Here is a 16298-nt window from a genome sequence, read left to right as displayed (position 1 = left end):
GCACTGCCATCCAGATGTTGCCATGGCTTTTTTAAAAATTACGTTTTATTAAGGTGATTTCAGTTAAAAGAAAAAAAGTGATACAGGAAAAAAGAAGAAAAAGTGAGAGGGACAACAACAACAACAACAACAACAAATATAAAAGCAAAAATGTTCCCATGGCTTAAGATTTTCGTTAGAATCTAACAGCACGAGGAGGTTTGTCTTTATGCGCGAGATTCAGTATAGCCTGACTGAGTGTCTGCTCACACAAGGCAGCCTCCACCTGAGCAATAGAGCTTTTACTTTCTCTCCTTTCCCCCCAGTCCCCCACACCCCCAAAATCTGCTCAGTAGGACGGGGGCGTTGAAGGGGCAGTTGCACAGGTGGATTTTCTCTGCACAAGCAGGACATCACTATCACCCATTGTATTTTGTTAATTATGAAGATACTAAAAAGCACAAGATGCAGAAGTAAATCTACGTAATGTTTCAGAATACTACAAAGAACACACAGTACTTTTAAACTGTGGCAAAAGAATAAAACTCTGCTGTTTTAGCTATCATGCAAATTTGCTTCATATGATGTCGCAAAGTGACCCAATGGAGCACAGAAAGAGCTGAGCATACCTTCCATCCCTGCATGTTCCTTGCAGTCACAGAAAGACCTGCCCACACAGCTAGCCTAATTCTACTCTTCAAGAGCAGGAGGCTAGCCTGTTTGTCAAGCACATGGAAACAGAAGAGACCACATCTTTGCCACTTCATGGCTGCATTTTAAGGGCTTAGTTATGTTCTTGACTTGTAACAGGGGTTTTAGTTAGTGTAGGCGACTGGCACAGTGCAACCTGAAAATCTGATTGTGGCTTTTAAGCAGCTAAACTTGGGAACAAGCAACTCTATTCTGTTCTGGGAATTCAACAAAATTCATTGAAAATGTTATTTGAGACGCTTGACAAAAATATAGTAGTAAAGTGTAAATCTGAGAATTACAATGGGTTCTCCCTTCAGTTATCTCTGAAACTCCAATAGTACCAGAACAAACCTGTTTATTCATGCTTATCGTTTGAACATGTTAAGGTGGTCTATAATATCTTGCACGAGAGCAAACCTTCTATCTTAAGCAATCTTACTAGAAAATGAGTGTCACTGAATGCATTACGTATTTCCAATTAAATATACTTAGTCAAGGCTGTAAAAGCAGGACCAAAATTAATGAAGTTCATACCCAGAAACATGAGCTGAGTAGGAATCCTTAAGCAATATTTTCACTGTATGTCCCCTTTTTATGGAGGAATCAAGTCCATTCAGCTATTTATCTGCACACCGTGGGAGAAACTGAGGGGCAAATGGGATACTGGCTTATCTTAAAAAAGTGAACCAAAACCAGCCCTTCTCCCCCACTCTTCTTTCAATGTGAGGGTAATTACAAAATCACAAATGCAAACATGTAGTGTGGATGCATGCTTGCATCCTGCAGGATAGGTAACTTAGATTAAACACAGTAAGCAAATCCTCCAGCAGTAGTGGTACCTCCAACATCTGCTAACATCAGCTTTGGATATTTAGCCTTCTTCTCCTGAAAATGGAAGTATGCTATTAATCCAGGTAAGATCCTTCTGAATTTGCCTAAACTAGTAATGGAAAAATTCACCCTTATTTAATCAGGTACAACTTAGCACAGCATGAAGCAGCTCAGATATCATTTCTTCTGTTTGCTTTTCACATGATGGTGAAATGCATTAATGTTACCGCTTCCTCATGAATATGCTGAGCGGTGAGTGCAAGCAGCAGCTGCAATCAGAATGGTTCCTATCTGCATCTGAATATGCCCACAGGAACCATTCTGATTCTGAACCATTCTGGCTCACGCTCTACAAATGCAGTAGAGAACCAAGTAAGCACCTGGAGATTTCGTTAAAGCTTTCACCATAGGATGAAGAGCAGTTTGTCTTCCCAAAGTCATGGAGAACATTCAGTTGGGTGGTTTTTAAAAACTACTAAAGGGTGTTCATATGCTCAACAGCTGGCTGAAGACAACATGGTTAAGGAAGGGTGCCAAGTCACTGTTAAAACCAGGTCAAGGATCAAGGTTCGTAAACCACAAACATGTCTTCAGACTGTGGCTTGTTGGCAGTAAACAAACCATAGTTGAGCTGTTGGGCAGGGTTTCATACAATCAATCATATAAACCATCATTCAAATAAACCATGGTTTAGTGTTACATGCAAACTAAGCCACCATCTTCATAATTGTAAAATGGAACATATAACAAATAATTCAATAAAGAGTTTAATCTAATAAGGGACAATCATTTTCTAATATCTGTTCACTGACAACCTACTTTCAGAAGCATGTGCTAAGATACTTTACAGCTAGTGCTAAAGTAATCTTTGAGGGAAACTGTTGAAATAATGATACCTTTGAAGTCTATTTATAGGTAACTTGTGCCTCATGCTATTTTGCATTTATTTGTGCTCATTTAAAAACATGCAAGATACTTAGATAAATTAACTAATAACCCATGTACATACATTTCACTGTACAGTATACCTAATTTGCTGATAAATGGTAATCATCTTTTGCTTGTTTCACTATTTCTAACAAATATGATTGAAACTGGGGAAGAATTTTAATTTCTACATGATATAAAGCATTTAGGCAGTTGTCACATAAGACATTCTCTGTCATTATTAATCTTCCACAAGTTGACCAATGTAACATTAAAGGTAAAGGTACTCCTGACCATTAGGTCCAGTCCCAGATTACTCTGGGGTTGTGCGCTCATCTCGCTCTATAGGCTGAGGGAGCCGGCGTTTGTCTGCAGACAGCTTCTGGGTCATGTGGCCAGCATGACTAAGCCGCTTCTGGCGAACCAGAGCAGCGCACGGAAACGCCATTTACCTTCCTGCCAGAGCAGTACCTATTTTTCTACTTGCACTTTGATGTGCTTTCGAACTGCTTGGTTGGCAGGAGCTGGGACCGAACAATGGGGTACCTGTCGCGGGGATTCAAACCGCCGACCTTCTGATCGGCAAGCCCTAGGCTCTGTGGTTTAGACCACAGCGCCACCCACGTCCCTATGTAACACTAAGTAACTCTATTTAAGCTGCAATTCTGCATACACTTACTTGAGAACAAATCTCATTCAACACATACTTTTGATGCAAGATCAAGCAGTTTCTGAAAACAATTTTTTTTTTGTAAAAGAATAATATTTTCAGGGCTTGCTTGAGCAAAAGATTAGCTGTGCTGATTATTTTCGAACAGCAATGCTCAGAGGGACCATCTAGTTTCTGACTTACAAAAGGTGAGAACAGCAAGGTTTTACACCGCACCTGCCCTCATTGCTGAAAACAATTTATATGAACTGACAAGCTATGTTTAGCTTAATGATAAACAAGTGATACACACTTAGAACATTTTCAAGTTCTTAATTCCCTGGCTACAGCAAGAGGACACCGCATAATCGGCAAGGCAACAAGGCTTTTTCAGATAAGGTTTTTTTCTGCCAAGGTTCAACATACTGCAATGAGATGGGGAGGGTGCTGTGCATTATCTCTCAAAGATCCTCCCCCTACAATCCTGTAAACCTGGTTGTAAAGAAAGATTGCTAGAGTGGGTCAAACCAGTTGGGCAAGTTTTGCCTGCTAGGATTGGTGCTGATGGGCCTGAATGCCTAATTTTTGTAAAGCTAAGAAAATGGCCAAAGATGGCATGGGACATGCCTGCCATTTAAAGAGGAAAGGAAGAAATAAAATTTTAGTTTTAGAAATGGTGTTGGGAGGTAGAGAAGGAAGGGGATCTGAAAAAATAGGAAACTCTATTCAATATTTAGCAGATGCATTCATTTTGCTCAAGTGTACCGAAACAACTTTCTTATTCTTAATAAAATCCAGTATTTTTAAAAAATCACAAGGTGACTTGCTTTTGCGTCAGTATTCTCATGAAACTACAAACAGTAAAAATACTTCCATTATTCACTGTCCTGGTATCTGCAAACATGATCTAGAAACACTAGTTATAGCTTTGTCAGAAACAAGTTATAAAACAGCAACATAAAGAGCACAGCATACAATTCCCACATGTATTTAATATCTAATGAAAACTGTCACTAGCAAAGCTCTCAATTCAAACTTGTTAAAACTGGTAGTAGAAGATTTATACTCCTGCAGGACTCTGCAATAGCTGCTTCTACCATAAAGCACCACTGAAGATATCAACACTACAAATTTAAGGGAGAACTGCCTAGCGTGAAGTCAACTGACTATTTCAATTAAACAATTAGATATTGTTTGTAGTAAGATTTGTTTCATTCCATGGGTACAGTTCACACTATAGACAGCAAGACTTCCTAACAGGAACAACGCCACACAACTCAAATGCTACCTAGAAAGTCTTACAATTAAAATGTGAACTTTTTATATTTAAAATCTATCCACTGCAAAATGACACCCAGATTTAAGCTACAACTATCTAGTTCTTATGTCAGCTTTAACTGTCCTGCCTAGAGTGCTCTGATGGTGTTTCCTGCTTGGCAGGGGGTTGGACTCGATGGCCCTTGTGGTCTCTTCCAACTCTATGATTCTATGAAAATCTTTTGCTGTAACAAACCACTTATGACACACAATTGCCACACAAGTACAGAAATTTGTAGAAGCTCAAAGTTCAGCCCCTACGATATACAGTGGTGCCTCGCAAGACGAAAAGAATCCGTTCCGCGCGTCTCTTTGTCTAGCGGTTTTTTCGTCTTGCGAAGCAACCCTATTAGCGGCTTAGCGGATTAGCGCTATTAGCGGCTTAGCGGCTATTAGCGGCTTAGAAAAAGGGGGGAGCGAAAAAAATCGCAAGCCCATAGGGAAATCCGTCTTGCGAAGCACCTCGAAAAACGGAAAACCCTTTCGTCTAGCGGTTTTTTCGTCTTGCGAAGCAACCCTATTAGCGGCTTAGCGGCTATTAGCGGCTTAGCGGCTAAGCGGCTTAGAAAAAGGGGGGAGCGAAAAAAAATCGCAAGCCCATAGGGAAATCCGTCTTGCGAAGCACCTCGAAAAACGGAAAACCCTTTCGTCTAGCGGTTTTTTCGTCTTACGAAGCAACCCTATTAGCGGCTTAGCGGCTATTAGCGGCTTAGCGGCTAAGCGGCTTAGAAAAAGGGGGGAGCGAAAAAAATCGCAATCCCATAGGGAAATCCGTCTTGCGAAGCACCTCGAAAAACGGAAAACCCTTTCGTCTAGCGGGTTTTTCGTCTTGCGAGGCGTTCGTCTTGCGGGGCACCGCTGTACAGTGGGCCTAACCACTTATGTGAGGGTTCGGTTCTGGGAGTCCCCCCCAAATCATGTAAAGCCAGGAGCCCCTGGAACCTTTCCCCATGCAGCATCTTCTTACCGGCCTCTGCAGGGACCCCCGAGGGCCCAGGGCCTTCATGCGCCTCCCCAGAGCTCAGGAAGGAAGGCTCCTTTCCACAGCAGGTGCCACTCCCCCATTCATTCATTTATTTTGGGGCTGTGCACCTACAGTCACAATCATGTAAGTAAATTACACTCAAGTGTCATGCCCACTGTGTTACAAGTCAAGTAATTATTTCTGCATTGCAGGAGGTTGGACTAGACGACCCTTAATAAATAACGGATTATTTTTGCATAGCATTTTTATTTTACTCCACTTATGAATCACTCATCTCAAAGTGATTAGCAATAAATCGTTATTAAACAATAAGAATGTATATGTAACAATTGCACATGTTTTAAAGTAGCTATAAGTTACCCACAAGAACCGCAAAACCCTCTGGGTTAATCTTCCGCAAGACTCCGCAAGTGGATTAACTGACACTTTTTGACTCATTGCATCCCTGGCCTCTAATTTTCTTTCTATTGATTCTGTTTGCATTATGTAAAGAGCAGACAAGGAAGGGCAGGTATAAACAAAAGAAAAGTAAATCAAATAACACGGTGAAAATGCACACGGATACTTGCAATTCTCTTCATAAAACTTGGGAGGTAGACCTGATCCATGGATCACTCCTGCGGCTGCAGAGTCATTTCAGCTTAGTGTTTGTCTGCAAGCAAGAACAGGTCTACCTCTCAAGTTTTATGATAGGATTAGCAGCAGGTCCTTAAGGAAGCACTAGAGATGTTTAAGCTGAGAACTGTGAGTTACAAGGTGCTACTGGAAGGAATTTTTTTTCTTTTATTTTGTTTTGACTATGGCAGACCAACACGGCTACCTACCTGTAAAAGTAACATTTTGTTAGTCTGCTGGGCTGGTCCTAAAGGAGGGATGGGCTAGATCTCCTATGACCTTGCTGATTCAAGCATGTTGTGCTGATTCAAGATTTAGATGTGCAACCTGAGGGTCTGACACAAACACACAAACAGCTATATTGTGGCTTTGGGCTGTTGACAATGGATTTGTGAGAGGTAGGCACCTGCATGAAGATCTGCGTAGTGGATGGCGTGTTTCTGGTACAAGGTGATATTTAAGCATAATACATAATTGCTCGTTAAGAAAATGTTGCATTTTATAGTGCTTCTATTTTTAAGGACAGTAGCTTCTGTTTCACTAAGAGGGCCCTGATACACACAGGGCTTTTTTCAGTCAGAGCTCTGCTCTGGCTCCTCTCAGGAGGGCACCATTGCCATTCTAAAAAAAGTTCAAGGTGAGCTCCAGCACCTTTTTCTAGAAAAACACCACTGGATCTATACCATGCTAGACACTTGACTATGTGATAAGCTGCTGTCTCACTAAAAGATAGTCTTGTTTCACAGGCAAGTATCCTCATAATTGCTTTTTGGTTGTTATTTTTAATAAAATGGTTAAATGGAATTGGACTAATTTTGTCTCATAGAACTGTTTTTGGAGAAACAGTATTTATTGAAGCTTTGTTCGCTTGCTTTGTAAAAAATACATGGTTTACATGGGGGTAAATTTAAACTCCATAGACTTCACACATGGTGTTCTTATATTATGATTATGTGGTGGGAGAGAACAATGTGAAGAAATCCTTGGGCTCTTTTAAATCAACAGCTGAGAAATGGAATAAACATGTAACTCATTCTGGAGCCTACAATGATCACTCTAACACAGAATTCATTAAAATAATCCACATAGAATCATAGAGTTGGAAGAGACCACAAGGGCCATCGAGTCCAACCCCCTGCCAAGCAGGAAACACCATCAGAGCACTCCTGACATATGGTTGTCAAGCCTCTGCTTAAAGACCTCCAAAGAAGGAGACTCCACCACACTCCTTGGCAGCAAATTCCACTGTCAAACAGCTCTTACTGTCAGGAAGTTCTTTCTAATGTTTAGGTGGAATCTTCTTTCTTGTAGTTTGGAGCCATTGCTCCGTGTCTGCTTCTCTGGAGCAGCAGAAAACAACCTTTCTTCCTCCTCTATGTGATATCCTTTTATATACTTGAACATGGCTATCATATCACCCCTTAACCTCCTCTTCTCCAGGCTAAACATGCCCAGCTCCCTTAGCCATTCCTCATAAGGCATCGTTTCCAAGTCTTTGACCATTTTGGTTGCCTTCCTCTGGACACATTCCAGTTTGTCAGTGTCCTTCTTGAACTGTGGTGCCCAGAACTGGACACAGTACTCCAGGTGAGGTCTGACCAGAGCAGAATACATTGGCACTATTACTTCCCTTGATCTAGATGCTATACTCCTATTGATGCAGCCCAGAATTGCATTGGCTTTTTTAGCTGCCGCATCACACTGTTGGCTCATGTCAAGTTTGTGGTCAACCAAGACTCCTAGATCCTTTTCACATGTACTGCTCTCAAGCCAGGTGTCACCCATCTTGTATTTGTGCCTCTCATTTTTTTTGCCCAAGTGCAATACTTTACATTTCTCCCTGTTAAAATTCATCTTGTTTGTTTTGGCCCAGTTCTCTAATCTGTCAAGGTCGTTTTGAAGTGTGATCCTGTCCTCTGGGGTGTTAGCCACCCCTCCCAGTTTGGTGTCATCTGCAAATTTGATCAGGATGCCCTTGAGTCCATCATCCAAGTCGTTGATAAAAATGTTGAATAAGACCGGGCCCAAGACAGAACCCTGTGGCACCCCACTAGTCACTCTTCTCCAGGATGAAGAGGAACCATTGATGAGCACCCTTTGGGTTCGGTCAGTCAGCCAGTTACAAATCCACTGAGTGGTAGCATAGTCAAGTCCGCATTTTACCAGCTTCTTTACAAGAATATCATGGGGCACCTTGTCAAATGCCTTGCTGAAATAAAGGTAGACTACATCCACTGCGTTCCCTTCATCTACCAGGCTTGTAATTCTGTCAAAAAACAAGATCAGGTTAGTCTGACATGACTTATTTTTCAGAAATCCATGCTGACTATTGGTGATCACAGCATTCCTTTCTAGGTGCTCACAGACTGTTTGCTTAATGATCTGCTCCAGAATCTTCCCTGGTATTGATGTCAGACTAACTGGGCGGTAATTATTTGGGTCCTCTCTTTCCCCCTTTTTGAAAATAGGGACAACATTTGCCCTCCTCCAGTCTACCGGGACTTCGCCTGTTCTCCAGGAATTCTCAAAGATGACTGCCAGTGGTTCTGAGATCACATCTGCCAGTTCTTTTAATACTCTTGGATGCAGTTCATCTGGCCCTGGAGACTTGAATACATCTAAACTAGCCTAGAATTCTTGTACTATCTCCTTAGTTATTCTGGGCTGTGTTTCCTCTGCTGAATCATTTGCTCCAAATTTTTCAGGTCGGGCATTGTTTTCTTTATCAGAGAAGACTGAGGCAAAGAAGGCATTGAGGAGTTCAGCCCTTTCTGTGTCCCCTGTTTGCATTTCACCATCTTCTCCTCTGAGTGACCCCACTGTTTCTTTGTTCTTCCTTTTGCTACGAACATACCCCATAAAAGCCTTTTTTGTTGCTTTTAACCTCTCTAGCAAGCCTGAGTTCATTCTGTGCTTTAGCTTTTCTGACTTTGTGTCTACACGTGCTGGCTATTTGTTTGAATTTCTCTCTCTCTCTCTCTCTCTCCCCAACAAACACACACACACACACACACACACACACACACACAATATAAAGTTGGTAGACGTTTTCATTGCTTTGGACATTGGCCAGAGCAACATAACATTATACTTTTGCAAAAATATAAAGTTCAGATAAACCTAAAATATAGAATAGTCAAGTTTTCTATGTGAAGATTATAATTCCTGCTTCTATTTTTTAAAAGAAACCCACACAAAACCCCACATTTTGTATATTTTGTCTTCAAATCTACCTAAGCAGAAGTTCTTAATAGCCTTTATTTAATTATACGGTGGTACCTCAGGTTAAGTACTTAATTCGTTCCGGTGGTCCGTACTTAACCTGAAACTGTTCGTAATCTGAAGCACCACTTTAGCTAGTGGGGCCTCCTGCTGCTGCCACGCCGCCGGAACACGATTTCTGTTCTCATCCTGAAGCAAAGTTCTTAACCTGAAGCAATATTTCTGGGTTAGCGGAGTCTATAACCTGAAGCGTATGTAACCTGAAGTGTATGTAACCTGAGGTACCACTGTAATAGGTATACAAGTGCAGAGTGCATTGATGAATAAGGCAGGAAGTGAAGCTACATGTCGCTCTGCATGCTGCTGTATTGCAGTACCCAGATCTAAATGGATTCTTCAGAACCAGCAACTGGCAAGGAACATGCTAAGAAGATGCAGATAGGATGAGAAAGTAAATTCTAAATTATATTAGACTGCACAAAAGTAGCTCCAAGACTTGTTTACATAATCAGGTGCCAAAATAGTTTGCTCACAATTGCCACCCTTGTACTGTAGAAGCTACCCAACACAACTTGTTTCTACCATCAGCTTAACCCAAAATGCTTTTAGTAAACAGGATTCTAGTCTATGAAAGCCTATGCTACAAGAAAGTTTCTTAAGGCATGATTTTGCTGCAATACCCACACCCACGCACCAACACACCTACAAAACTACCCCTCTGGAAATTAACCCATATTATAGCAGGGTCCAGAAAAAGGACCTGACATAATTCAGGGGCCCTACAGAGCTGCATTAAGCCAGACTTCTACACTTTATCTTTGGATAAATAAGGTTCAGCCAAGAGAAGGATTTGAAATAAATACATAAACTGATAAACATCATCTGTCAATCCTCTACAGCAAGAAATGACACATTAAAAATATCTAATAGAAGAAAGAGCATTTCTTTTGTATATTCAGCCAGAAACATCTAGAAACACGGAGGCTTTCTACAGCTGCTCAACATTTTCTTTACTCGATACGTTTCATTATTGTATTTGCAAATACAGGGGCTTTTATCACCAATTATCTGAATCTCTGCAATTTAGAAATCATCTGTAGTTTTGGTAGACACTGCATTGTAGGATGATACCAAAATCCTTCTAACCTTGTCAAATACTGATCCACTCTGTAGCAGAGTATACCTAAAGATTTACTCAGCTGCCTTTCAAGTTTCAAAGCAAGATTTGGAATGAATTGCTCTCAGGCCTTTCAGACACACACCTCCAATTCCATAGTTTCCTCTGCGTGTGCTAATGTGGGACAGGGGAAATAAAAGGCAGCATAAAGGGACAGACACGTGTAAGTTGAAAAGGAAGAAACTATCAGGGGGACCTTTTAAATGCCAAAGGAAATACTATGTATGCCAGGCAGATTCTGTCAGGTGTGAATTACCGTATTTTTCGCTCTATAACACGCACCCGACCATAACACGCACGTAGTTTTTAGAGGAGGAAAACAAGAAAAAAATATTCTAAACGAAACAGTGGATTTTTGATTTTTGTGGTTCATGCTGTGGCCACAGACATGTGATCTGACAGTGAGTTTAGAGTAGCCCAATGCAAAAATCCTGAGGATCCATGTGGATCCATGCTTTGTAACCACGTTTTTGCACGGCTCCAGGCAACAGTGGGTGCGTGATTTTTTTGGTGCAAGATGTAGCCATGGACATGCTAAGTGATCTGATGGTGAATTTGGGGTGACCCAGTGCAAAAATCATGAGGATCCATGTGGATCCGTGCTTTGTAACCACGTTTTAAGTGGGGAGGGAAGGAAAAGCACTCAAGGAACAAGGAGCATGCGTGGGGTGGGTGGAGAAGGATGCTGCTAATAATGAAGAAGAGGGGTATAAGGGGAGAAGGCTCCTCTCCTTTAAAGAAGCAGGCTCTCTGTCCCTCTCTCCTCCCCACTCAGCGGCTCTTCTTCCGCTTTGCTGTTTCAAAGCGAGCCACGGAGGAGGGAAGGGGAACCATGGATCCTCTGCACACGACTGCAGCAGATCCCCCCCGCCACCAGTAGGCATTCGCTCCATAACACACACAGACCCTTACTTTCTAGGAGGAAAAAAGTGAGTGTTATGGTGCAAAAAATACGGTAATTCATAATTGTGAATTCTCTCCCAGTTTTAGATACAGGTTAGAAGGAAAATGAATCTTTATGCTTCCATTTTAATTCTTTGGTCCAGGATGGTACAAAAACATCAGCATAACCTGTGCAGTGGGACTCCCTTCAGGAGTCTTAAGTCTCACCATTTTTCCTCCTTGTTGACAGTCCCAGCAATTAAAGTTTAGTTGACTAAATGAACCAATTAAAAGGTTGCAGGAGTGTATGGTAATTCTTAATTTTGAAAGATGTAAAAGGTATTACAGAGTCATGGAATGATAATGAATGTTTTCCACAGCGAGGCTTGTATCACACAATAAATAATGGTGTCCATTTCTCTACAAGTTACAAACTGAAGCTCACAGAACGGTGGTAGCCAAGGTGCTGCTCTTCAGATATTTTGGACTACAACTCCATGCTGGCTTGTCATAGAAGAAGCATATCAATTATATTTGATGATGCTTGTGATTTCAGGAAACCTCCAATGATATCAGGAAAATAATTTTAGGATACAAAATTCCCAATTTATACTAGATGCAAAACCCTTCATGCACCCTCAAGTATAAGTGAAAGAAAACAAATAAAGAAACTCCTGCAAACCCTAACCTTTGTTCACACTGCAAAAGCAAACGGATGCAAATGCCTCATAACAGTCCTCCATTTTTCATGACTTGATTTTGCAAAAATCTTAAGTCACTTTTTTCTTTTTCTTTAAAAAAAAGTACAGTGTTACTTCAGGTTAAGAACTTATTTCATTCTGGAGGTCCGTTCTTAACCTGAAACTGTTCTTAACCTTTAGCTAATGGGGCCTCCCACTGCCACCGCACCGCCACCGTGTGATTTCTGTTCTCATCCTGAAACAAAGTTCTTAACCCAAGGTACTATTTCTGGGTTAGTGGAGTCTGTAACCTGAAGCGTCTGTAACCTGAAGCGTCTGTAACCCGAGGTACCACTGTAACCAAAAGTGACTTACAGAGAAAGAACAAATATTAAAACCAAAGTAAAACTAAGACAGAGTAAAATATAAAAACAAATTCAGATTTACAATTAGGCAGGACTCAAGACATCCCATCCACTGAAGCAGGCCACAGAAGATTAAAGGTTGGTGAAAAAGAAATGTTTTTGCCTGGCCTCTAAAGGTAGATAATGAGGTTGCCAGGTATGCCTCCCTGGGAAGAGTGCTCCATAAGTGAAGAGCCATCACTAAGGTTGTGTTTACTCAGGTCAACGCCCTAAGCAACTGCCTGAAGGAGGAGGATGACCACATGGTTCATGTGGAGAGGGGTAGTCCTGGAGGTACTGGGATCTTGAGCAGCATAAGGCTTTAAAGGTCAAAACCAACACCTTGAATTGAGCATTGAAATTCGCTGGAAGCCGGTGCACTCACGCCAGAATTAGTATTAATGTTTAGACTGCCTTGTTTCTGGTCAACAATCCGGCGGACAATTTCTGTACCAGCTGCAGTTTCCAAACCATCTTCAAAGGTAGCTCCACATATGCCACATTGAAGTAATCTAACCTAGAGGTTACCAGAGCATAGACAACAAAAGCTAAATGACTGCATACATATATAACATCCCTGTCAAGTTGCTACTATTCCTATTTTACAGATACGGGTTTTATTGTTATTTCTTTGCCTATATAGCTTGATCTGCAGCCCTTGGTAAGTGATAATTCTCTCCATTATGAAAAGCTTCAGCTGCTCATTTTTGCAGATCATGCTGCAATGTTAGAGGCACAAAAGCAAGTCAGGCATGCTTTTTCTTCTTCCTCCTGAACAGTTGGCAGTCCTATTACTGAATGGGAAACCAAGATTGAGAGACAGTTACTAAGGCCATACAACGAACCCTTGGAAAGGGAGAGGGGAAGACTTTCTGTCTATCAGACAAACATAAATGACTGTTGTCAAGTGAGTGGGTGCAGGCAGGGTGCTTATGGTGCCTGGTAAAGTCTCCCACTCCAACCCAGGCCTGCAAGTATTAGGGCTACATGAAAGGAAAGAAGCAGAGGGTCAAACTGGTAGAAGTCATGGGTGACTTCATGTTACCTAGCTACTTGTATATACATTTTGAATGAATCACTTCACATGTTTGAGGATTACTAGTAAAACCCTTAAACTTTTTACGCGTAAAAGTTCTCTCATTTATCTTGTGAATATTTGGGGATTTGTATTAAGTTCTCTTGAACAGGGCCCGCACCTGTTTTTTAAATAGGTAATATGAGTTAGCTGATAGTGACATTTTCTTCAGGTGACCTAATGCAATGGTACTTTTGGGAGGGTGAGAGAATAAACAAAGATAAGCAAAATACACAAAAGTGTATTTTGCATATACTGAAATAGAAAACCATGCCCTGCACTGAAGCACTGCAACACCTTTTGGTTCCAGGAAGCAATGCTATTTTAAGCAAATAGCAATAATGCAAGCCAAACTTCATACATCGACCAGAAACCTTCTTTGAAGGTCACTATGCAGCAAATTAAGCATTTTAAAAACATATCTATATAACTGCTTCATTACTTCTTCATATACAAAAGCATAGTCTGAAATGGTATCCCTGCCCCCAATCCATAGAAGACCACATAGGAACATCATGAATTTGTTGGTGATAGAATGTGGTACCTATTTTATCTGAAAAATCACAGATTCCCCCCTCCCCACCTTATCTTTAATATTTAGAGGAACAGATTCAGTTCAGCACTGCAAAATAGTATCTTAAGAAATACTGTTAAGGCTGGGCTTTGCTCTTCATTTCATGTGCAAACAATGACATGAAGAGGAAGGTGATCTTTAACTTACAATAGAGCATTTGCACATTAATTCAAATCCTCTGGCACCCTAAGTGTCCTATCCTAAACATTCCTTTGAAAGCAGTGGAACTTGTTTACAAGTTACCCTGATGAGCAGAGCATAGGGGATTCAAAAAGGTAACATGTAAGTAATACATAATTTTACTGGGAAGTGGGAGCAAATACACTGAACAGCCAGTCTTCTTGTTGCCTGCTTGGGGGGGGGGTAGGGGTGGATTTTGTCCTTTTTACAGGCTGAAGCATCCCTGGAGAACCAAAACCCTGGCCTGGCCTAGCTTGTAGCTCTTCTCCACAGCGGGGGGGGGGGGGGACTTATTAAATGCCTTGATGCTGGCAGGGAACCCAAACCACCTGCTGTGCTCCCGGCCTGCAAGGGGCACCTGCAGACTCCGCAGGAGGGGGGGGTTCCTGCTGGAGCACAAAGTGTGGCGAGGGAAAGTGCGGTCAGGACCGCTCCAGGGCACCGGTTTCCGTGTCTGACATGACACCTCCCCCCCCCCGTCGCCACAACTTCCCTCCCCTGGGAATCAGCCTGGGCCCCCGCAGGACCGTCCCATGGGAGCAGGAAGGGGGGGGAACAAGCCTCACATCCTTATTCTGAAACTGAGAAGAATCTCCGTGAGGTCCAGGCACCCCCTCCAGCCATGCCCCCCCCCCCGCCATGGAGGCCGGAGGGGCGGCAAGGCTTCGCTCTCCTCGTCCAACGAAGAGCCCGAGAGAAGCCGAAGCCGCGTCGCCTCGCTCCACCTGTTCAATCCGGATTCAAAAGCAGGAAGGCGAACCCGAGGACGAGGCCCCCGCTGCCATCTGCCGCAACGCAGCGCCACTCCCCCCCCTTGCCGAGGAGGCTCCTCGGGGCGCCAAGCTCTCTCGGGTCCCCCCAGGCTCCCCTTCTGTGGGGAGACCCCCCCAGAGGGAGAGGGGCTCCGGGAGGAGGAGGAGGGAAGCCCGGGACCCGCCCGTCTCTCCGCCCGCCCGCCCGCCCGCCCTGGGGTCTCTCCGCCCGCGCACCCACCTTCCTTCGCGCTCCTTGCCGCAGGCGACGCAGTTCGGCCGGCCGAGAAGCCGCCGCGGAGGCAGGAGGGACTTGCGGCGGCCCAGGGCCTCCCTCCTTCTTTCTCTCGGCGCGTCTGCACGGCTGCCTCGTCCGTCGCGCCTCTGCGCCGCTTGGTCCCCGGCAACGCGGCTCCCTCTCGCTCGCCCGTTCTCTTCGAAAAGGGGCGGCGGCAGCCGGGCAGCCGCGTCCGCCTCCTCCGGCGGCCAAGTCCCGAGCGGGGCTCCTCGGCGCCCGCCCGCCCGCCCTCCCGCCCTCCTTCCTTCCTCCCTCCGCGCTCTGCCGGGAGGCAAAGGCAGCCCGCCGGGCCCCGCTCTCTTCCCGCGAAGCCGGGGCGCCGCCGGCTCGGGCCCCTCCGCCTCCCCTCGGCCCCTTCCCTCCTTCAGGCGCCCCTCCCTCCTGGCCGGGCAAAGGCGCCCCGGGCCTGGCGGCTCCCCCTCCTCTCTCTCGGCAGCCCCCCTGGCCGCGCCGCCAGAGGCCGGCGGGCTCCGCTTCTGGCTGGCTCCCTTCAGCGGAGGTTTCGCCTTCCTTCCAGGCCGCACATCCCTGAAGCCCCGCGCGAGGAGGAGAAGCGGGAGGACTCGGCGCTCGCCCAGGGACTTCCGCGGACTTCCGTCCTGGGGCGCCTGGAAAAGGCCTGAGGCGGCGGCAGGTGAGGCCAGAGGAGCGCCTTGGCCCAGGACTGCCCGGTCCGGCCGAGCGGGGATTCGAACCCTGCTCTCTCGGGCGCTCTAACCACTGCACCGCAGGGCTGTCCAGACAGACAGACGGAACCATCCTCCACAGGCGGCCATTGGGCGCTCAGGCTCCACAGAGGAACGTCGGGAGCTGCCTTAGAGCAGAGTGGGCAGGTGAGGTTGCAGAGCTCTGCCCCTGAGCGCTGCCCTTCCCTCACTGGGGTTCGGGCAGGGAGGTGGGGGGCCCACAGTCTTCTGTAATCATGGCTTAGGGGCTGCTCCAGCCCCCAGAGCGGGCCCACGGAGTCCGCCTGGCGGATGCCAGGCCCCCACGGTGTGCCGTTTGCCCCCCCCCCCCCAGGGATGACACCGGGGTGGAACGCAGCCCACACCTGCCTT

General features: G+C 44.6%; 2 long non-coding RNA genes across 4 annotated transcripts in view; both read left to right on the top strand.

The window, feature by feature from the left end:
- Positions 1-16298, top strand: part of LOC307227099 — a 208191-nt gene that overhangs the window by 82525 nt on the left and 109368 nt on the right. The gene's annotated exons all lie outside the window — the stretch shown is intronic.
- Positions 15647-16298, top strand: part of LOC307227072 — a 74976-nt gene continuing 74324 nt past the window's right edge. For all 3 annotated transcript variants that reach the window (XR_013843778.1, XR_013843779.1, XR_013843780.1), the window contains exon 1: positions 15647-16073. This is a non-coding gene — a long non-coding RNA (uncharacterized lncRNA). The remainder of the gene's footprint in view (positions 16074-16298) is intronic.

This window comes from Podarcis cretensis, assembly GCF_951804945.1.
Source record: "Podarcis cretensis genome assembly, chromosome: 11".
Lineage (NCBI taxonomy): Eukaryota > Metazoa > Chordata > Lepidosauria > Squamata > Lacertidae > Podarcis > Podarcis cretensis.
This window is presented reverse-complemented; position numbering and strand designations above follow the sequence as displayed.